General features: G+C 44.1%; 1 long non-coding RNA gene and 1 other non-coding gene across 2 annotated transcripts; one reads left to right on the plus strand and one right to left on the minus strand.

Annotated features, from left to right (window-relative positions):
- The first annotated feature begins 10,250 nt into the window (after window positions 1-10,250).
- On the plus strand, window positions 10,251-23,780 carry LOC147995122 (uncharacterized). Its single transcript, XR_015687122.1, has 3 exons — window positions 10,251-10,479; window positions 22,849-23,248; window positions 23,410-23,780. It is a non-coding gene; the product is annotated as an uncharacterized LOC147995122 (long non-coding RNA).
- On the minus strand, window positions 15,592-15,747 carry LOC120102622 (small nucleolar RNA SNORA62/SNORA6 family). The gene has a single exon (XR_015687310.1). It is a non-coding gene; the product is annotated as a small nucleolar RNA SNORA62/SNORA6 family (small nucleolar RNA).
- Window positions 23,781-24,222: the final 442 nt, after the last annotated feature.

Genomic DNA, 24,222 nt, shown 5'->3' on the forward strand with positions numbered 1-24,222 from the left:
CTTTCTTGTCAGGAAAAAAAAATCATATATTGTTGTATTCATACACATTTTTTCCTTTAAAGTTCAACATATCTACCCATAAGAGTACCCAGTCTCCTAAAGTGTTACAGTAAATACAAAAGGCCAATTTTCCTATTTTCTTTATCTATTACTGTATATTCATTGTGCAACATGACAACCTCTGTCACGACACTTCCATACATGTATAACTTGACCTTGTTCATCTCAACTCAACCCCTCTTGTGCTCTGTTGACTTTCCTGCTGATGTACTATTCCTCTTTGCAAATGTTGACTGCTTTTTCCACATGGCCTGTCTTAGTGTACAAGTCAACTTTTCATCTTTAAAGTCCAGTCAGAAGCCTGCTCAAACATATTGTTGTGTGAAGATTTGCTCCAACTGCGCTCGCTCTCTCTCTCTCTCTCTCTCTCTCTCTCTCTCTCTCTCTCTCGTTCTCTCTCTGTGTGTGTGTCTCTGTCTCTGTCTCTGTCTCTGTCTCTGTCTCTCTCTCTCTGTGTGTGTGTGTGTGTGTGTGTGTGTGTGTGTGTGTGTGTGTTGCCTGTATGTATGCTACGTAAGTGCAGGAACCCATGGGGCCAGCAGACGGCATCGAATCCCTGGAGGTGGAATCGCTGGCGGCTGTGAGCTACCGGATATGGATGTTGGGAATTGGTCGTGCGTCGTACGAGAGAGCAGCGTGTGCTCCTAACTGCTAAGCCATTTCTTCAGGCCCAGTTTATGTTCATAAATTAATATATGACTATTTATTGCTTTATAGAACTACAGAGGGAATGCAATATTGACTTTGTCAGCTCTGGTTACTATGAGAAAATACCACAGACTTAACTGTCTGGCTTAAACAATAAAGGTTTACTTCTTACGGTTCTGGAAGTTGGTAGATATTGGATACTGACTGAGGCACCTTGAGTCTAGTATCTGGCAAGGGCCCATTTTCTGGGGTATAGATGGACAACTCCTATAACAATTATTTTTCCTTTTTTCAGAGCTGAGGACCGAACCCAGGGCCTTGTGCTTGCTAGGCAAGCGCTCTACCACTGAGCTAAATCCCCAACCCTTAACAATTATTTTTAATTCACATTTAAATTTTTATTTATTTAAATCCAACACTGCTTCTCGACAGAATTCCTGAAGGAAATAGGCATACAAGGGACACACCTAAACATAACCAAGGCAGTTTACAGAAAGTCTATAACCAATATCAAGTTAAATGGAGAGAAATTCAAACAATTCCATCAGAATAAGGAACAAGACAAGGCTGTTCACTCTCTCCATGCCTACTCAATATAATGCTTGAAGTTTTCACTAGAGCAATAAGACAACTAAAGGAGATACTAATTGGAAAGGAAGAAGTCAAAGCATCACTATTTGCAAATGATGGTATATATAAATGACCCTAAGAATTAATCAGAGAACGTCTACAGCTGATAAACACTTACAGGAAGTGGTTGGATACAACTAAAAAAAAAATCAGTAGCCCTCCTATATACAAATGGTAAATAGACTAAGAGAGGTATTAGGGGACAATACCTTTGACCATAGCTTCAAGTAATATAAAATATCTTGATGTTACTCTAACCAAGTGAGTACAAGACTTGTATAAATAAAAACTTCAAGTCTTTGAAAAAAGTATCAGTAGTTGGAAAGATCTCCCATGCTCATGGATTGGTAAGATTAACATAGTAAAATGGTCATCCTACCAAGAGCAACCTACAGATTCAATGAAATCCCCATTAAAATTCCAACAATTCTTCACAGATTTTCAAAGTACAATTCTCAACTTCATACAGCAAAACAAAAAGCCCAGGATAGGTGAAGCAATCCTGAATAAGAAAAGAACTGGTGGAGTTATTACCGCTCCTGATTTCAAGTTGTACTGCAGAGCTATAGTAATAAAAACCACATGGCGTTGGCACAGAAACAAAACGTTGATCAATGGAATCAGATCGAAGACCCAGACATAAATCCAAACACATGTGGACACCTGGTTTTTTATAAGCCAGAAATACACACTGGAAAAAAGAAAGCATCTTCAACAAGCAGTGGTGGTCCAACTGAATGTCTGCATGTAGAAGAATACAAATAGATTCATATCTACCATCCTGCACAAAAATCAAGTCCAAGGGGATCAAAGACCTCAACGTAAAACCAGATACACTGAGCCTGATAGCAGAGAACGTGGGGAAGAGCCTTGAACACATTGGCACAGGAGGCAACGTTCTTCAGTTCAGATGATTCAACAGAACACTCAGCACAGGCACAAGGATCGACAACTAATAAGTGGGGCCTCGTGAAACTGAGATGCTTTAGTAACCAGAGGACAGCACCAACCAGACAAAGCAGGAGCCTCCAGAATGGCAAAAGATTTTTACCAACTCCACATCTATAGGGGACTAATATCCAAAACATACAAAGAAACTAAAAATAAAAAAAGAAACTAAGAATCTAATGAAAACGGAGCACAGATCTAAACAGAGAATTCTCAATAGAAATAGAAATGGAGAACTCCCAGGGACTAAACCACCACCCAAAGAGCACACACGACAGACCCATGGCTCCAGCTGCTTATATATGAGCACCAATGGGAGGGGAAGCCCTTGGTCCTGTCAAGGCTTGATGCCCCAGTGTAGGGAAATGTCAGGACGGGTAGGGGGAAAGGGCTGGATCGGGGGGGGGGGGGGGGGGGGGACACAACCTCTTAGAGCCAGAAGGATGGGGGATGGGATAAAATGTTTATGAATGGGAAACCAGGAAAGGGGATAACGTTTGAAATGTAAATTTAAAAATCCAATTAAAAAAGTAAAGAGAAAATTAGCTGACCCAGAACATTTCTACAAAAAAAGAAAAAGAAGAAAGAAGAAGAAAGCTTAGTATCTTTAGCCATCTGGGAAGTCCAAATCTCAAAACTACTTTGAGATTTCATCTTAGACCTACCAGAATGGCTAAGATCATGTGACAGCTGATGCTGGTATGATTAAGGGAAAAATCCTCAGTTGCTGATGGGAGTGGGAACTGGCACAGCCGCTGTGGAAATCCATGTGGTGGGTCCTCTGTAAGTTGGAAACTGATCTATCTGAAGACCCAGCTCTTCCACTCTCCAGCATACCTGCCACAAGGACACTTGCTCAACCATGCTCACTGCGCCTTTATAGTCAGAATACCTAGAAATTCGAAACAGCCTAGATGTCCTTCAGCAGAAGAATGGATAAAGAAAATGTGGTATGTTTACACGACCAGGGGGAAAATGGCTTCATGAAATTTACAGGCAAATGGACGAGATTAGAAAGGACCATCTTGAATGAGGTAACTCAGACCCAGAAAGACAAATATGCTACACATTCACTCATAAATGGGCATCAGCTGTTAAGTAAATGATAATCATGCTACAGTCTGTAGTGCCAGAGAGGTTAGGTAAGGAAATGGGGTCTAGCCAGAATGCATGGACCTCCTTGGAAAGAGGAAACAGAATAGATTTTATGTGTGGATTGGGGACAGGAAGGAGAAGGTGTGTGGGGTTGGGATGGAGAAAGAGACAGACAAAGGGGGGAAGGGAGGGAGGGAGGGAGGGAGAGAAAAAGAGAGAGAGAGAGAGAGAGAGAGAGAGAGAGAGAGAGAGAGAGAGAGAGCAAAAGCATAGGAAGAGATGGCTGGAATGGGGGGGGATTTGGTGGTTGATGTGGAAATGTAATACAGTGGAACTTTCTAGAGTCTATGAAGATAATCCTAAGGAGAACTCCCAGTAATGGGGTATACTGAGTCTCACCTGGCCATCTCTTGTCACCAGGATAGGTTTCCAGGGGAGGTCCTGCGTTGCATTGAATTGGATTGATAGGCAGTGGGGGTCTCATGGAATTCCCCAAACAACCCAGGCTGATGCTAAGAGTAAGAATAGTTCTCCAGAAACTGAGAGTGGAGCCTTGCTGCCAATGGTAACACCCACAGAACTCATTAAGCATGAAGTCGAGCTGGTGCCTACATGGAGGCCTCACCCCTACATTCTAGTGTGTTCAGTACAGGAAGGTACTCAAGAGGCTACTGAAAGAAAAATGTGGATATCAACCCAGGCCCCAAACCTTTGACCTGTCCTGTCTGCAAAATATACTAGGGCAATGGTGGCCCAAGTCTGATTTGACTTAAGGCCTACTCCACAACAAGGAACCCTTGTTGGACACTGCTAGGGTAACCAAGAACCAGAGACTAGATAAAACCAAACATGACTGGCCTAAAAAGTAATCAATAAAATGATGCGAAACGATTTTCTGCTGTACTCATAGATTAGTGTCTTAGCCAGTCACCCTCAGATTGACTTCCGGCAGCAGGTGGGAACATAAGCGGAGACCCACAGCTAGACATTATTCAGAGAGAAAGTCTAGGCTGAAGTCCCTCCCCTCAGAGCTCAGGGAATCTTGGAGAAGAGGTGGAAAGAGTATAGGAGTCAGAGGGAATGGAGGACACCAGGAGAACACAGCCTGAATAAATTAATCAAGGCACTCACCAAGCCTGGAGCAGCAAGCAGAGGCCTATGTGCATCCAAACCAGGTTCTCTCCGTGTGTATATTATAGTTATTAGCTTATTATTTTTATGAGAGGGAGTGGGTCTCTGACCCTCTTGTCAGCTCTTGGGTCTCTTTCCTCCTGTTGGGTTGCCGGGTCCAACTTCAACGTGAAAGTTTTGACCTCATCTTATTACGTTTTTTATTTTGTCATGTTTGGTGACTATCTCTTAGAAGCCCGTTCTTTTCTAATGAGAGACAGAAATGGAATGGATCTGAAAGGGAGAGGAGATGGGGAGGAACTGGGAGGAGTGGAGGGAGGAGGAACTGTAATCAGGATATTGTATGAGGAAAGAATCTATTTTCAATAAAGAATACATTTTAGTTTATTTAGTGTATGTACTGTGTATATTGGATGCGTGTGTGCTATGGGGCATGTGTGGTGGTCAGAGCATTAAGATGCAGGTCTCAGTTCTCTCCTTCCACCATGTGGATCTCAGGGACTGAACCCAGGATGTCAGACTTGGCAACAAGCACCTTTATGCACAAGCCATCTCACTGGCCCAGTGACCAACTATTGATTTAAATCCCCATGGCAAGAAAGCAGAGGTTATGTTTCTCCCTTCCTCCCTCCCTCTGTCTCTTCCTTCTTTCTTTTCCTTTCCCCCCTTCCTGCCCCCCAAGGTCTTTAACCCAACCACAGACCATACAGCCTATGACTTTATCTAAACTTACTCACGTCCCAGAGACCCCACCACTTGAGGGAAGGGGGCAGAAAGATGTTCTTTGTAACCAATGTTTGAGCAAATGTCCCCTGTTTCCATCGCCATCCTAAGTATTTTATTTGTAACCAATATTTGGCCAAATGTCCCGCTTCCATAAACATCCTATTCTATTAACTGTAAATATCACAAACATTAGCATTAAGTTCTTGTTTATGTCTTAATCCTCTTCTATGTCTGAATAACAGAGCTTTTTGCTTTCTCAGGCAAATCTGTTTTCAGTAAAGTCTCAGAGAAATCTGTTACCATGACTACACGTTTAGTTGTTCATTCATTCACTTATTAAATTACTTTGTAACAACAGTCATTGCTACATCCTGGCTCAGGGACACGATCTGACCTTTCATTTTGTATTACTAAGTCAAATTATAAATTCATGTATTCATTCTCCTGTTTGAGAACACTGCCTTTTATGTTTCCTTGGTTATCAAGATTGATTTTTCTGGGTTGACGCTACTCAATTTTATTAAATAAAATAGCTGGGTGGAGTCGTGGGTTTTTATTGGTATCACAAGGAGTCATAAAATCTAATCGACTAGCTACAATAAAAGCTGGAATTGTCTATGGGAGTAATGGCACCCCGATGAGTGTCTAATACTGGTATTACCATGACTTACATATGGGAGTGTGTGATGTGTTCAAGCAGGCAAGCTAGCAATAATGAGAGGCATTCCACATACTATACAAAAGAATTTTCTCAAATTGAGTTTGAGGTCAGATTACATTTACTGTTTATGTTTGCTCCAACGGCTAAAAGACTTCACATCTCAAGCAACGAACGCTTTTGGTGTAAGAAGCTGATATTTCCAATTATTTGGGTTACCTCATGCCTCGACTCTCCTAAAGGGAGTACTTCAAGGTGTGTAAGAAAGGTATTGGAAACTTGTGAGCCACTTGGGGAGGAGAGAAAATGATTTCACTAAATGGGATTTATTACGAGGTGACGTAATTCATATAAACTCCACTGCAGTGGTTCACGTGACACACTTGGTCTCTGGCACTAACAGGAGGCAAGTTTACCTTCATATAAATTAGGCTCTTCCCTTCTAGAACATGCTTGTCTCTCTTGAGAAATGCCTGTGGGTGTCTTTGGACCTTTATGAAGAACTGAGGAGGCAAGGGAAGGAGTCAGCGTGATGCTAAGAATTGCTGTCAACCACCAGCATGATGGTTGACAAGTCCAAGTCAGGCACGTGTGTCTCGGAGTACACCGCCTCAAAGGCTGAGAGGTCATGGACCCATCTTTCCTTCTACTTTGGACACGTTCCCTTTGGAAACCATGTGTCCCTGTGAAGGAGGGAAGTTGAGTTGTATGTTCTATGATTCTTTCCGACTCTTGATATTCTATTCTGAGTTTGACTGATAAGCTGTGGTGGCCTTTCTAATCATTTGATACTTTAACTTTTCCCATACATCGGCTTCAGAAATATCAAGGACGTTAGACTACATATGTTAAAATATGTCAGTTTGATCTGATCATTATTTTCCTATTTTTATTGTTTAAAATACAGTTAAAAAGAAAAGTTTTCAAACTAGGAAGTAAACATTTATCCCTCCCCCAAGTGAATATATATTAACCAACGATATCTAAATATATTGTATATTATTATTATATATGTATTAGATATAGTTAATTAAGGGTTTAAAAAGAACTCAGAGTCTGGGCTCATTGGTTTGACAGTGGAACTTAATAGAGAGAAGAAATAGGTGGGGGATATTTCAGCTAGTAACTCAGTCACTAAAGTGCTCACCACACAAACATTAGGACCCAATTTTGATGCCCTAAACCCATGCAAAAAAATCCAGATGTGTTGACATGAGTTCTTAATCCCCTGCACTGGTGATGCATACATAGATAGGTAGGTCCCTAGGGCGCACTAATCTGTGAGCCTCAGGTCAGGGAGCAACCCTGTCTCCAGGATTAAGGACAGTGCTCTAGATGAAAGATATCTGCTCGATAGGTCCACACCCCAGTGCCCCAAGATGTCTGCTAGATATCTTGGCAGAAACACATCCCAAGTCCTCGGCGGCCCAGCGTCTCTTGCCGCCGCACACTTTCCTACACTCAAACCGTCACATAAAAGAACACACAACACAATAACCTTTGACCCAAATGATAAGATATAATTGCCCACTTAAACATACAAAACCTGGTACCATCCATCCCTTAGGAACATTAATAACAACCTGTAAATACAGAGAGCAGAATCTTAACACCACCTGCCATGGCTTCTCACCCTCTCCTCTCTCCTGTCTCCTCCTTTTTGTGCTAGTCTCCTCCTCTTCTTTCAAACTTCTCTCCCGCCCATCCTTCCTCCTCCTCCAATGACAGGCCTCCTTCTATCTTGTACCTGCCCCTCACCTGTACTTTACAAATTCAATGGGGAGAAGGTTCTGGTGAAGTCACCTGAGTCCTGAGTACTGACGAGGCAGCTGTCCTGGGGCAGTGGAATTAGCATCAAAATACAGATAACTCCAGGGCAAACCACAACAATCCTCTAGCCTACACACATGCACATGCTCCATGCCTGCACACACACACACACACACACACACACACATGCACACACGGAGATGAACATATATACAAGCAATATACAAACAAGCATACACGTATTTATATAAAGGGCAAAAGTAGATAAATGAATAAACCAGTTATTTTAACAGCCAATAGTGATGCTCCCTACATGCCAAAGACAAACTAAGAGCAGAGACTGTACCACTATATGAAAGCATGAAAGTCTCCTTTCTCTCACACACACTTGGTGCACATTCACACACCATCAAATACATAAAATCAAATAAATTTATTTTCTCAGTTCCCTCTGTTGTCTCTCAGCTCTGGCATTTTTATTTAGCTAATGAGTAAGTTGAAGTAAAAATAGAAAGATTGAGGGGATGTTGTAGAAGCCAGCCTGAATAAAAATGACTTGCGGGGTTGGAGGTATGGCCCAGCGGTTAAGAGCTCGTCTGATCTTGCAGAGGACCTGGGTTCAGTTCCTAGTACCCACAACAGCTCACAACTGTCCGTAACTCCAGTTCCAGGGGATTTGATGCTGTCCTTTGACCTCCGAGTGATACACGTGGTGCACAACTACACATATAAAACAAACATTGAATAAATAAAGCTAAATGACTGGTGGACTGTAGTGCCTCCTAGTCTTCTAAATACTTCAAGAATTCAGTGTTTGTCTTTACCGCTGTGTTTAGGAATAAAATGGGTGTGGTCAAACGCAGATATAGGCACGGGTGTTGCCTTCTTGTCTTCTTGGTGTGGATGTGGCAACTTGAGGAAGGATGGAGGGAGAGTCCTCAGTGGCAGGGGTGGTGAGGCAGCTGGTCACATCGCATCACATCTGCAGTGAGGAAGCAGAAAGGGATTGAAGGATGGTGCTTGGCTCCTTTTCTTCCTTCATGGGGTGTCAGAGCCTCCTGGGTCCCCTGCAGTGTTTCACCCCCTTGTCAGACCCTTCTGGGTCCCTTGCAGAGTTTGACCCCTGCTGAGCCCTGCTGATGCATGTGGAAGCCTTTTGCTCCTAACAAAGGAACAGCCTGGCTGGGTAGCAACTCATCTGGGTGATGGTCAAGCGTTCCTGCCTTTTGTTTTTTCCCAGTCTTTTGTTCCTGGGATTTAGGCTGGTTTTCCTGGATTTCTCCCCAGTAAATTTGAGGCACGTATTCAGTCTTTTGTTACCGAAGCCTTAAGCCGGGGTCTCCCGCGGTGCTTCCTAGATTTTTCCACCTGGTCAACTTGGGGTAGATATTTGGTTAATTAAGCTACAGAATTGGCTTTTCTTTCTTAACACGAATAACTCACGTTATGTGTGTGTGTTTTCAATCCCGCAGGTTTACACCTGGTTCTTGGTGCTGAGTCAGTGTGGGATCGACAAATGGAGGTCCCACCGAGATTCAGTGCCCTGTCAGTGTGGGCACCTACACTGGGGGACAGCCTTTGTGAATGGCGCCACCATTCTGCCGTGGGTTTTATCCCAGTAAGTAACTAAGTAACCATCTTTGGAAACAACCTTCCAGACAGGTCCTGAGGCATGCTTGTTCTTGAGTCTACAGCTCCTTAAGTGGCAATTCAGATAATCCGCTGCAGAAGTGGCCTGAATACAAGCCTTATGGAGGGCCACCTGGGTGGTGAGCAGAGTGTGTCAGTTGCTTACTGTCCAAGCTAAATCTCAATGAACCCAATGATCACTAAGGGAAACTACAGCAGAGAGAGACATCTTGGAGGCTTCCAATCGCTACCATCCTATCAGCTGTCAGGAGAGACAACGGGGCTGAAAAGTTCTATACATTATAATCTTCTGCATTACCATGGTGAGCTAGGTACTTACAGCCCCATTAATTTATGTAGAGGTGTAATTACATCGTATAAATAGATGAGAGGAATATTTAGCATGGCTTTGGGAAGAAAACTTGATCAGAGATTTTGACAAAAGGTGGATGGCAGCAGACTTTGAAAGCACTGGGGGCATTTAAATTCTTGTGCTATAGCCACATTATGCTGGGCTTAATAGTCTTGTTAGCCAGTCTAGAGATGAATATTTAAATCATCTCATGAATATTGATTTGCATATCACAATGACAAGACTTTGACAGTGAACCAGTTTCCCTGCTATAGTAAGTAGACTGACATTAAAACAATATTTTTAATGTATTCTTTTCTCATACAGTCCGTCCCGACCACAGCTTCCCTCTTCTCACCCTCCCCCTCTGCTTCCCCCACACCACCCCCGCCCCGCTGCTCCTCTACTTCCCTTCAGAAAAGAGAAGGCTTCCTGGTAGCATCAACCTAACAGCATAACAAGGTGTAAAATGATGAGGCTCAAACCCTCACATCAAAGCTGGATGAGGCAACCCAGTATTCTGGATTTTTTTTTTTCTCTTTACGAGATCCTCCAAGGGGTGGTCCTCTTCTCGCTTCCTGAACACCGACACGGAACAGGCACGCACTCAGTCTTCCACACACACTTCCTGTCACCCTGCCACAGGGCTCTGAGATGCTCCACGGCCGTTCTGTGCCGGAGTCAACTGCTTTACTGTCTTAGACCACACTGCACCAGGCTCACTGGAGTTCTCCGCTTCTTCCTTCTGTAGCAGACTCTCAGTGCTGAGCTCAGACGCCTGCCTCGTTTATTCTTAGACCGTGTACCTCGAATTGCGAACCACATCACAGCAGTAAGTATAGAGACAAAGCGAATAAACTATCAGAAATGTCACCTTTGCCCAGATGGAACCTCAGAATGCAGAAATTAAGGAAATGTGTGGGCTTTCGTACAACTCGTTACATAGCTCTCTGATCCTACAGAGGGCTGAGTGCCTGCAAACAGAGACATCTAATTTAAACAAGTCTGAAACTGTCAGAGAAGCAATTGAACTAAAAAGGACCAAATAGCTATAGTGACACTAGTTTTCAGTCCTTTGTTTTATTTGTATGTGTTAGGAGGTGGTAACCTCTCCCACCTCAGTTTAAAAGAAATGGGGTGCTATCCTGGGCTAATGTCAATGAAATGACACGAGAGCTGAAATGAGGTTGCCTTTAGGAGAGCTTGGGTCAGTTTCGTTTCTCAGGCTACCCCAGCTTTCAGATTGCTCTGTTGGAGAGCCCCACTGCACTCCTAGCTTCTGCCCCTGCTGCTGCTGCTGCTTCTGCTTCTGCTGCTGCCCCGGCTGCCCCGGCTGCCCCTGCTGTTGCACACCACTGTTTCATTGCCCAAAGTACCGCCCTCCAGTACTTACGCCATCGATGTTCAACCATACTTTAAGACGGCAATCCCTGGCTTTCCTGATGCCGCTCTCTTAACCTGTACTGTCCAAGGGCAAATTCAAAGAGAACGAAAATACCATGGCCCAAATTCCATTGAAACTCCCACTTCCCAGGTGCCTGACTCCACATCTTTCCCTCTTCCTGGGAGAATTTAAAAATGCTTTTATTTTTATTTATGTGTATGTCTCTTTATGCGCATGTGCGCATGTGTCCACATGACCACGGAGACCAGAAGCAGGTGTCCTCGGATGCCCTGGGGATAGAGTTGCACATGGTTGCAAGCTGTGGGTGCTGGGACCCAAGCCCCAGCCCTCTGCAAGAATACGGAGTGTGTTCTTTACTGCCGAGCCACCCCTCCAGCCCAAATCCTCACTCTTCGCACATGGCTTGGTTTACAGTGAAATAAAAATTCTCCACATTTCACATGTGGCAAAAGACACCCAAAGAGCATTTTTCTTGCTTAGAACTTGATTGTCTGAGAGGATAAGTGATAGGAATGTGTTTTTTTCAGAAAGAGATTTATTATAATCTTTGCAGGCACCCAAAGTAAAGTAAGACAAATGTCCAGGTCAGAAAATCTTATTACGAATCTCAATTTCTCCCTCAAATCAGTTTTTCTGAATTGACTTATATTCCTTATAGTAATGTACTCTCAGCCTACAGTAAAGTTTCTTGTTTTTTTTTTTTCTCCTCTGTCTTTTATTGTTGATGCATAGTATGGAATTTAGTTGAATTCCTCCTCTATGCTCCATATTTTCTCACGTAGCCAATGAGCTATGGTGGTCAGAAACAAGATACCTGCTTCTGTAGGGCTTTCATAAGGCCAATGGTTCTTAACTAACTGGGCCACAACCCCTTTGGTAGTCAACTGACCTTTTCACAGGCGTTTCATATGCACTGGAAAACACAGGTAATTTACATTACAAATCGTAACTATAGCAAACTTATCCTTATGAAGTAGCAGTAGAAATAATTGCATGGTTGGGACTCACCGCACCATGAGGAATGATATAAAAGGTCACAGCATTAGGAAACTTGAGAACCACCTCACGAGAGTGGAGTTATCTGGCATGCTTGTGTGTGTTTGCATGTGTGTGCATATATGTGTGTATTTGTTATAAGTATGTTTTCAAGTGTGTGTGCACGAGTGGGTGTGCACGGGTGGGTGCATACGTTTGTATGCACACGTATGTATAAAGAACAGAAGCTAGCATCAGATGTTTCTCCCAATCTCTCTCCACCTTAGTTTTTGAAACAGGGTCTCTCACTCTGGTGGTTTGAACGAGAGTAGCCCCCTCGGGGTCATCTATTTGAATGCTTGGCTGGCAGTTGGTGGAACTCTTTGGGAGTGAATGAGGAGTTGTGACCTTGTTGGTAGAAGAATATCAAAAGCCCTCTCCAGGTCCTGTCTGTCTATCTGTCTATCTCCCCCTCCCTCCCCTTCCCCCCTTCCCCTCTCTGCTTTGTGCATGTGGACCAGATGTGAGCTCTCAGTACTGAGTGGTGCCAGGCCTGTCTGCCTGCTGTTATGTTGCCCGCCGTGATGATTATGAAGCCATGCTCTGAGATGGTAAGCAAGCCCCAGCTAAATGCTCTCCTTGACAAGTTGCTTTGGTCATGGCGCTTTGTCTTGGCGGCAGAAAAGTAACTAAGACAGTCATGGAACCATTAATTTACCAATCAACTAGTCTGGCAAATTCCAGGAATCCTCCTGTCCTCAACACTGGGGTTAGGTGAGCTAGAGTTAGCATCTTTCCTATGGGTTCTGGCATTCGGAACTCAGATTCTTATGTTTGTGCAGCTTGCGTTTTACCTGCACTCCACCACCACCATCTGAGCTTACATCGTAACATAAAGCCCAGAAATACATATTTGCCCTTATTATCTTTCTGTTATCACTGACAAACTATTTAAAACATGGGTCTTATCAGGCCAAATACCTAGATTGACTGTTGCTACTGAAATGAATGGGGTTTTGTAACCACTCCAGTGAGGATTGTGTTTATGCTGGTGAGGGCTGGCACAGATGGGGCAGGGCCTGTGATTGGACAGTGAGAAAGTGGGGCGGGGACAAAGTTTTTGTAAGGCGGGAGAGAAGGAAAAGCAGAGAAGAACTAAGATAGAGGCAGAGAAGTTCGACCCAGATCCGTGTGGCCTTAAATGGCCACAGGTAGTTATGAATATTTCTTAAGGGATGGAATTTTATAGGTAAATTTATCTTATCTAGGTGGGCGGTTTATATCACTATCAATTGTTGTGAGCTTACTGTGTGGACGTTTTGAGGAATGAGAATTTAAGTTATAAATCTGATTGTTAAATTACAAGCTTATTGAGTCTTGATTTTAACCGGTTGCTGGGAGTTGATACAATAACCGTTAGAGGGCTGAAGCTGGGAATGTAAACAGGGCAGAGGCAGAGAGCTGCAGTAGGGCAGCGGCTGCCAGGACCTCTAGAGTCCTGATTTTACCAGGTAACTGGGACCAGAGAGCTCCCCGCTGGCAGAGCGACATCCAGGAGAGGGCGGCTAGCAAAGGGGACTGAGAGACCACTGAGGCCAGAGAGTAGCTGTGGGTAGCATGCCGTGGTGCCACACTATAACCGGCCGATGATGAGTATACCGGCTGAGATGAATATACCCCGATAATGCCATATGGCTTGACGATGCTGGCTAGCGAGGGTTTGTGGAGGGATTTTTGTTTCTTTTTGTTTGTTTTTTGTTTGTTTTTTGTTTGTTTGTTTGTTTTTTGCTTTGTCTTAAGAGCTTTTTGGAAGCATTGTGCCTCTTTGGCCGACGTCCAGGCCTCAACCTTTTGATTTCCAGTGATCAATAACAATAACTTTACGTCTGTTTTCCATTGCGTTTGTCCTACATGAGAGTCCAGTGTCGGCAGCTGTTACTCTTTGGATTTCAGAACGTATGCAGTATTATTTCTCCCTGCATCATTGCCTTTCCCTCCGAACTCTGATTGCAGATATAGATGCTTACAGAGTGCTCTGTCTCGTCTTACTCTTCTCGTTTGCTTTCTCTCTGTGCTCCTTGTTATCTTTCTGGCTGGCACACGATTGCGTTCCCAACCCTGCCCGCTGAATTCTAGCCGTCTTAGTTAGGGTTTGTGAACAGACACCATAACCAAGGCAACTCTTATAAGGATAACATTTAACTGGGGCTGGCTTAGAGGTCCAGAGGTTCAGTCCATTATCATCAAGGTGGGAACATGGCAGCATGCAGGCAGGCACGGTGCAGGAGGAGCTGAAGGTTCTATATCTTCCTCTGAAGGTTGGTAACAGAACACTGGCTTCCAGGCAACTAGGATGAGGGTCCTAAAGCCCACACTCACGGTGACACACCCACTCCAACAAGTCCACACCCACTCCAACAAGTCCACACCCACTCCAACAAGGCCACACTCACTCCAACAAGGCCACACCCACTCCAACAAGGCCACACCTCCAAATAGTGCCACTCCCTGGGCCAAGCATATTCAAACCATGACACTAGCTATGCACTAACTTCCTCCCAGATTTATTTTGGGTATCAAAAGCTGCTGTTCTTACTCTTTTTATTCTACATCTACGCTTAAATATTCCATTCTTTCTTCCAAGTTTCCGTGTATTTAGTTTTCTATTTCATTACCACATTAGTTAGTGGTTTAAGTCTGGTTCTCTTATCACTACATACTGCAGACTGTAATTTGTGAAGAGAGAAGGAATGTTCAGCTCATTGTTTTGAAGGTTGGAAAGCTCAGGATGAAAGGGTTTTCACAGAAACAATCGAATCAGAACACAATGTCACATGTTAACCACTACCCGTCAGTCATCTGTAGGTCTTGTTGTTTAGTCTCTCATCACCTTTTTCTTCTACTCAAAATTTGGATGATTCATTGTGAGTCTCCACATAATTTTATCTTCCTCTAACAAGCATTGGGCATTGTTCTGACAGAACTATTGATGAATCACTGTTATTACTTGAAGATAACTTCTAGGTTTGTTCCTGTGGGTCTGCAGCTAATGTCTAGGGTGCATATTCTGGAGTTCGTAACCTACAGACCAAGGTTCTCATCAATGCCTCTGCCCTCTGACCAAGCTCAAACAATGACCTCTGCCTTCTCAGAACAATGTAGGGTCCTTTCAGGGAACTTTTGGGATTTCATCCTGAGGTTTAATGTCTTAGGGTCCCCCCAAAATCCCGAAAAGAATTCTCAATTAGAGTTTGGGCTTCAACTGTAGTTCTCAACTCCGGGACCTGTTTGTCAAATCTACCTGCCTTGTCTTGACTTTATTTTCCTGCCAGTAGGGTCATGGCTCTCTTCTTGCACTCCATACCACATTCTGAGGCCCAGAAGATGCCTTTGGTAAGAACAAATGAGAGTCCAGGATTTACTTGATTCCCTCCCTCCTCTCAAGAATTATCATTATGATTTAGTGTTCAACAGCTATAAATAGTAATTTATGGGTCTTCTATACTCTAAAATGGTTAAGTAAACAAACATTTGGGGTGTGTGTGTGTGTGTGTGTGTGTGTGTGTGTGTGTCAGTGACCACTACCAAACTCCAGTCATAGAGGCAAGCTCTACTAGTGTTAGCGAAAATCCTGCCATAGGTTCAATGTAGCACACTTCTGACATGCAGAAGTTCACTGGCCAAGACTGGCCTCCACCCTGAGCTTTAATAGTGTGCAGGAAACAAACATTTGTAGCAACTCTGGCAACTAGTGGCTGTTGAGAAAGAATCAGGATACAGAAAAGGTCCCCTACAGATGTTGGATAACTTGCTGCTGTTTTTCTTTTAACAAAACAATAGCCCAATGCTATTTTTTTCTTTTTACTTACTCCTCTCTCGTACAATACATCAGGACCACAGCCTCCCCTCCTTCCACTCCACCCAGTTTCTTCCCCTCCTCTTTCTCCCGAGATCCACTGCTCCTCTGCTTTCCCTCAGAAAGAAGCAGGCATCCAGAGATATCAACACAACATAAAATGACGCATAAGACCAGACACAAACCCTCTCATGTCAAGGCTAGATGAAGCAATCCTTTGGAAGAAAAGGGTCCAAAGAGCAGGCAAGAGTCAGAGACTCTTCTATTCCCATGCTTTGGAGTCTCACAAAACCTCCAGGCTAAACAACACAACACATGTGCAGAGGACCTAGCATAGACCCATGCGGGCTCTGTGACTGCCACTTCAGTCCCTGGGAGCCCCTGGGAGCCCTGCTTAGTAAATTCTGTAGCCTAATTTTGTTTTACAATTATATATCTTAAAAAATATAGAGATTTGAGTGAGTCATAGCCAAGAGGGAGAGGGAGAGGGAGAGGGAGGGGGAGGGGGAGAGGGAGGGGGAGGGGGAGAGGGAGAGGGAGAGGGAGAGGAGGTTGAGGATTGTAAACATAGGGAATGTGATACAGCTGACCCTTTGGGGATGTGCACTTTACAGTCACCTATTCTGTGCACTCTGACTGGTGGTGGTTCTCTGTGTGAATCTCCAGCAAAACCCTCCGTCAGCTTTTCTGATGAGTCCTGTAGCAATCACCTGAGCCCCTGAGTGTCAAGCATGAAGTTTCCTGAGGACAGAGAAATCCACTCTACTATGGGAGTTTGCTTGCTTGCTTCAGTATGGAAGCCTCTTCACCGTTGACAAATCATCAGAGAGTCTGACCAGAATCATGCCTAGTTGGTGCTCCGCTGTGCGCTTGGCTAGATTTTGCTTCTAGGACGAAGCAGCACTTGACACTTGGACCAAAAAATCAAGGACTTGGAAACCAGGCATCAGGTCACAGAACAACATATATCTTGGGTAATGCCCTTATGGCTATGGGTAATTCATCATTCTGCACTTATCACAGTGTTCAGAATGGTGTGTGCCTGATTCACTGACCACAGTAGCTTCCCTGGGTCCCCCTTTTACAAGTTTTCATCCAATGCACTTGTGCACATTTTCTTCTAGGTACTTTGTTCACTTTCTTATTGTTCCCTCTCTGGCTTATTTGTCATCGACAGTCTTTGCTGTGACCTGAAACTGGATTTCTAATTGTCTCCTCACGTGCCTCTTCTCCTTAGTCTCTTCCAAACTGAAGATCAGGTCGGCTTCATAGTGATAGATGATGAGTTCTTGTCACAAAAAGCATCACAGAAACACTTAGTTCTCAAATGCCTAAACTTCCCTTCACCCTGTAGCATGGCACAAAGGGAGATACAGTCCTTCCGTGGCCCTGCCACTTACCAGGGGTGGCCGAGGCGAACCACATCATCTCTCCATTTCTGGTGTTTGCAAAAGCATCCAACATTACCCTTTAATGCCTGCAAGCTCCTTCCAGCATGTCTAGAATGTTAATTCTCACTAAGGAGCTGAAGACACACAAGCCTTTGTGATGACACTCACAAGGTTCCAGGGAGCGTTGGCTTTCTGTTTCCAGAAGCATCTGTTAAGATACTCCATCATTACCCCAACAGAAAAGTAACAAAGTAACGCGGCATAACTGAACATAAACACTGACCTCCGCCCATCTTTTGTTCTTTCTCTTGTATAAAGACACTGAATGTGCCTGATTTAGCTCAGGGTCTGCTCTCTGCCCTTCCCTGAGGAAAGCAGCACTAGTTGCCGTCTTTTGTCTGTGTTCTAGAACTGCACGAGCTATTGTGTATGTGCACAGCGGTTTGAATGACAGCCACCCAAAGCAAAGTGAATGAGATCATAATCTTTAAGACCCCGAGGTCTTGGAGCGAAAGCACTTCAAATTTAGTGTCTTGCACTGTCACAAAACAAAATGTGTTTTAAATTTAGCTGCGTGGGATGAAGATATTTTTTTATCCTATTCTTTCTCTGAAAAGATTCAGATTTCTTCTACAATCAGAATGCCCTTTGGAGTTTCAGCGAACGTAGGTGTTATCTTTGCAGATTTCTACAAGGAACACGGTCGGAAGGCTTAGGCGAGGTCAGGCAGTATTCGTGAGCTCTATATGGGAATAGGTCTCCAGTTTCACTGTGACCACATCTGTTCTCGCATTTGTCATTGAACTCTAGGCTCAATGTAGGCGACATTGATTGACAAGAGTCTAGACAAAATAATTGATTCTACTTTCCTTCCATGTAATGTGAAATAGACAGAGCTTTGAAATGATTGGGTCTCAAGAAGTGATTTGGGTAGCGCCAGGGAGTCCTGTGTGGGTCCTAAAGAGGTCTGATGTTAGGTTTATTTTGCTCTGTGCCCTAACGTAATGTGTGCTTTGTGTGGGATCAACATTTGGACTCTTTCCAGAAGAGAAAATGACATAGACATTGTCATAGTTAGGGTTTTACTGCTGTGAACAGAAACCATGACCAAGGCATCTTTTATAAGGATGACATTTAACTGGGGCTGGCTCACAGGTTCAGAGGTTTAGCCCTGTCTTATCAAGACGGGAGCATGGCAACGTCCAGGCAGTCGTGAGGCTGGAGGAGCTGAGAGTGCTACCTCTTGTCCCAAAGGCAGCTAGGACCAGGGTAGTCAGACCCACACCCACGCCCACAGTGACACACCTACTCCAACAGGGTCACACCTAATAGTGCCACTGCCTAGCCAAGCATAGACAAACCATCCCAGACAACAATAGATTTTTAATAAAAATCACACGGCATTTGTGGTTGGGGATTAGAGGTGTTCGTGGTTGTGTGTTCACGTGTGTGTACAAATGCGTGAAAGTCATAGGTTGGTGCACCACTGTTTCCCACCTCATTTTTTCAAGACAGGGTCTCTCACAGAAACTGGAGCTCATCAGTTAGGCTAGGCTGGCTGGCCAATGAATGCCAAGGATCATTCGTTTCCCTCTCGCACTACTGCTTGGGTTACAGAAGTCCTAAGGCCTGGCTTTTGTGTGGATAATGGGACCCAAACTAAAGTTCTTATGTTTGCGATGCGGGGGACCTTAAGAACCAAGTCACCTTCTCAGCCCTTAAACTCATAGTGCCCTAGAGCAAAAGGACATGAGCAGACAGGAACTGCCCTTTCCTTAATAGTAAGGCAGAACAGATGTATTTGTTACTGTCAGGGCAGGAGTTGACATGTTGCCTGAGGCAGAAATGCTTTATGCCTAGTTTTCTAGTGAAGGAAATTTACTAATAATGCTCTCTTCGGTATCCAAGGGCTTCAAGTTTGGATGGTAAAAATGACCCCCTTATGTACTAGCAAGTGTAAATCACAATTTAATAATTCAATTAAGAAGCGATAATAATCCAAAGAGTATAAGATTTAATAAACTTAATACTTGTGATAATCAAAATTAGCGACATCTGTGTATTTATTAAAGAAGTCGACTAAGCATTTTTCTGATTTCTGAAATGCTGATAACTTCTGAAGCCTTGGGTCAAAAAATAGGCATTTATTTGATCAAAAAAATAGTCTCTTGTTCCAAGAGGGCAACTTACAGACACTCTGAAGGTGAAGCCGCTGGATGCCACTGTGGCTTTCCTGGGTGAGGATAAGAAATTTATAAGCTTGCATTTTACAACCACATGCTTATGCCTCTGAAACAAAGGTCACCATCATGTTAAGTGAGTTTTAAATTACTATGACCCAGCTCCAGTAGTGTAAATCGGATGGGCCCGGCAACTCTTTGTCAGGAAGACAGAAACAATTACAACAGTATTATTTATCTGTGATGTGGGGAGGGTGGGAAGTTTACTGGGGTAGAGGTTTGCTGGTCATGGTCGGCTTTTGTTGGGTTAGAGACACCATCTCATACTACCAGCACTCATGTTTATCACAAAAATTACACTGTTAACACGTGGTGTTTATACATTTAATGTAACTATTCCGAAGTATCTTAGGCCATAATGTATATAAATAGATAATTTGAAATTTATTACAAGGCTGCTAGACAAGCTTGGTGTGGGGTTACAGGCCTAGAATTCTAGCACAGGGGAGGCTGAGGCAGAAGGACCAGGATTTTGGTCATAGCCTGGGCTACATAGGGAAGGCCTATTCCATAAAAGAAAAGGAAAGAAAAATGGAACCACAGGACAACCATACAAATGTAATATCATAATAAATAAGATGTAGAAGCACCCTCCAAAAATGGATGATCAATTACACGCAGAGACATTTTAGAGGTGACAACTAGAATTCATTTGTTATCTGTGTCTCTGAGTGAGAAGAGAAGTGTTTGTGCTCATATTAAACATGCACCAAATGTCTGTTTGGGAGCTGTGAATACCAAGGCCTTGATCTACCCATAGCAACGTTTCAGTGCTATTAAAACAACAGCCCTAGGCTGGAGCGAGGGCTCACAGGTTAAGGATCCTTATTGATCTTGTAGAAGACATGAGTTCAGTTCCCATCGCTCATGTCAGGCAGCTCCTAACTGTCTATAACTTCCAGTGCCGGGGGATCTGACACCCTCTTCCAGCTTCCATGGGAACCTGTACACACACATGGCACTCAACCAGGTACACACACCTGCACATACGAATAGATAAAAGCAGAACACACCTTTTACAAAAATGGTATAACGAGCGACTTTACTCTATTTCCAAGTCTGTTACTCAAGAGTTTTGTTATTCTTAGAGGCTATTTTGATGGGTGTGCAAACTGGGGGCATTGGGACAGAGGGGGAGAGGAGACCAAAGTGACTTCATAGTCTGAGAACATGAGAAGAATTTGTGATGGATGTGACTGGCATTAGATAACATTGTGAAAAAATCCAAGTGGTGGCTGGCTTTACAATGATCTTTCTTAGGGTTCAGGGCCAGTTGGAGAGCTCACACATGGTGGATGTTTTAAGACAGTGGTGATTTGTAAGATGTCTTTTATGTGTACTAGTGTTTGCTTGCATGTATGTGTGTGCACCATTCGTGTGGTTGGTGTCCTTAGAATTAGATTTAAGGACATCTGTAAGAAGCCACATGGGTCCTGGGAACCTGATGCTACCCCCTGCAGGAGCAATAAGTAAGTCCTCTTAATTGTTGAGCCTTCTCTCCAGTCTGATGGTAGAAAAATTTAACCCTACCTTTCCCATCATCTGAAAATGATACTGAAACAATGAGGAGGGTGCAAGCATTGGCATCTCGACCTTGTGTGCTCCTGGCTGGATAAAGATGGCTGACCTCAGCCATTGCTATCCACAGAGGGGTCACTGCAAGGTTTCATAGCATCTGCTTTAGTTTCCTTTCTGTTGCTGTGAATAACATTGTGACCAAAACTGTTGTGGTAAAAATAAAAATGGATCCTCGGCTACTGGCACCCGCGCATTCCCACTCCTCGTGCACTCCGGCTGTCTTTACCATAGCACAAAACTGATTTGGGGAGGGGTCTATGCGGCTCACACTTCCAGGTCAGCGTCCATGACTGAAGGAAGTCAGGGCAGGAACTTGAAGCAGAAACCACAGAGGAGCACCATGGCTAGCTGGCTCTCTCTGCCTCAGCACTCTCTTCAAGAGGGCTGTTCCTGGAGGGTCAGACTTTTGCCCAAGCAGAAGGCCACATCCAAGAATATTTAGGTAGCACAAGGTGAACGTGATGGGTGAAAAGAAAAGAAAAAGAGGGTGTAAAGTTTGGTGCATAGAGGGGGAAAGAGGGCAGGGGGTCTTGGAAGAGTTGGAAAAGTGTGGTCAAATGCATTTTACACAATTCTCAAAGAGCTAATTTTTAAAAAGAAGAAGCTATTGGGACATAGGTTGTGGTAAATCTCTAACGACAATAACCCCGTTCAAGAAAAATGCAACTTTGTTGCAGTGAATCTCCAACCCCAATAAGCCCATGCAAGGAAAACGCAACTCAGTTGCATGTTTATAAACTGCACACGTATATTGGGCAGATCTGTCTCTACAACACTTTCTTCCCCACCTATGAAATCCCTGCCATTTCCTTACAGTTTCTCCAGGCCATACGGCTTCTGCTCCACCTTCCTTTCTACCACTCTCCCTCTCTCCTCCTCCGCTCATTGTCTCCCGAAACTCCTCCTTCTTCCCTCCTCTGCCCGGAAAACCCGCCTCCTCATTTTGCCCAGAAATTGGTTATTTGTCATCTGCCTTAGCCAATCAGATGGTAAAGGGAAATTTCGCTACAATAGGAGACACAGAGGGAGGGACAGTTGTGTGTATACATAGCCACACCACACCAGAAGTAGATAATTGAAGTTACTTTCTATTCTCAAACTCTTAAGGAGGGACGTGGGTATAAACACGGAAGGAAACAGAGAGCCGGCAAAGCTAGGGACACTGAGACTTACCCAGGTAGGTGAGAATGGGAAAGATGCCACCTAAACTCCTGCCTTCAGCTACACTCTGTGCTCTGCGTGAGAACTTCCCACAGCCAGCGTTCCTCTGATGATCTTAGGTGGGAACTCCCGCATGGCTGCTAAGTCAATCGAGATGCCCACTGTTCGCAAAGCCAGTGCCTCCCTGCAGGATATTCAAATGAGCTTTTTCTGCACGCCTCGGAATTATTGGACAGTCTTCTCCATCTGTTAACGTTTTATTCATCACCGTGGGTTTCCACAAGGAGAACCGATTTCAGTTATAGCATAAACAGAAACACTGTTCACAGACCTCACCTAGATGGAGTAAAATCTCTCTCTGGGGGAGAGGATAAGGCCATGTTACAGAGGGCACGCTTATGAGTTTGGTAGTCCACCATAGCAAACACACTGGTGGGGTAGCTTCAAAAACACTGGATTTTCACAGTTCTAGAGGCCACAAGTCAAGATCAAGAGTTCATCAGGTTTGGTCCAATTATAAGTCTCCTTTTTCTGCTTTTTTAAAAAAGAGTTATTTTTCTTTTAAGTATGTGTACATGTGTCTGTCTATGTGCAGGTTTGTGACCATGTGAGTGTGCAGTACCCATGGAGTCCAGAAGGGGGTGTCAGATCCCCTGGAGCTGGAGTAACAGGCAGTTGAGAGTCACTGTGGGTGATGTGAGGAACTGCACTCAAGTCCTCTGGAAGAGCAAATGTCCTCTTGACTCCTGAGCCATCTCTCTTGCTCAAGCCAAGCCTGCTTTTTCTCATCCGAGTTCTAGAAACAATATCTTTTAGACCATCGCAATCACATTGGAAGGAACTACCACGGTATCTGATGGCAGCACTCAGGAAATACTTGACAGGATTCCAGACTTTTCTGAGCATCTGTTTCAGTTACCTCTTGCTGCTGTAATAAGCCAGCGCAGGTGCACCGACCTGAAGCAAAGCTAACTTCTTATGTCACTGTTATGGAGGTGAGTACTCTGGTACGTGGGCCAGTGGGCTAGCACAGATGTCATCAAGGCTGCGCTCCTTTCGGGAAGATCTAGGAGACAGTCTGTTTCCTTGACTTTTGTAGCTTCTGGGAGTGGGTTCCTATTTTCTAGTTCACAATTCCCCTCTTTTATCCCTGTAGCCAATAGTTTTGCTCAAATCCTCATTCCTCCAACTCTGTGTGGGCCTTGTGACATCGCTGGAGATCTTCACCTTAGCTGTGTCTGGAAAACCCTCTTCCTGTGTACATGACGTCACGCCAGGTTCACCGTGGCAGGAACCGTCATCCTGCCTACCTGCTGTGGCATTTTCAGACACACATTCCCTGAACAGAGCAGGCTCTTTAACAGTAAAATGGCAATGTTGCGGCCACTGTCCTTTCTGAGAGAGGTTTACTGTGACAACTCAATTCGTTATTTCTGGTTGAGATTAGCAACTCTGTAATGAGTGGAGATCTCTTATTGTTACTCTATAACCAAATGAGAAATTAAAGCTAACCGCTCGAGCCTCAAATAGACGTCGTATCGATTCTTCTTCACTGTGGTAAGTTTTAAAAATTTCGCTCCTGTACCTGACTGTGGCCCCACTGGTTTCCTTTGACTTCCCCGAGAGCTCTCCCTTACCTTCTAAGCTCAATTCTCGATTTCTATTTTGTTAATGTACTACTATGCCTAGATCATCTAAAAAGCCTGTTCTACAAACAAAACCCCGGAGCCCGTACACAGTCTGTGTCTCGTATACTATTAATTCCGAGGTTGCTGCTGTTGTCTAAGGTTCCTGAAAGCCTTTACTTATCTAACTAGCTCTAAGACGAACTGGTGACACAATCCAAGACTATGCATGGCATACAGCATCAAACAGGGCTTCAGAATCTGCACTTCACAACCACGAGCCTGAGGTTTACCAGTTGGCCTTATTGTACCAGTTGGGTGACTTTGGGAGACTTTGCTTCACT

The sequence above is a fragment of the Rattus norvegicus genome, chromosome 4 (genome assembly GCF_021556685.1).
Source record: "Rattus norvegicus strain SHRSP/BbbUtx chromosome 4, alternate assembly SHRSP_T2T, whole genome shotgun sequence".
NCBI classification, from domain to species: domain Eukaryota; kingdom Metazoa; phylum Chordata; class Mammalia; order Rodentia; family Muridae; genus Rattus; species Rattus norvegicus.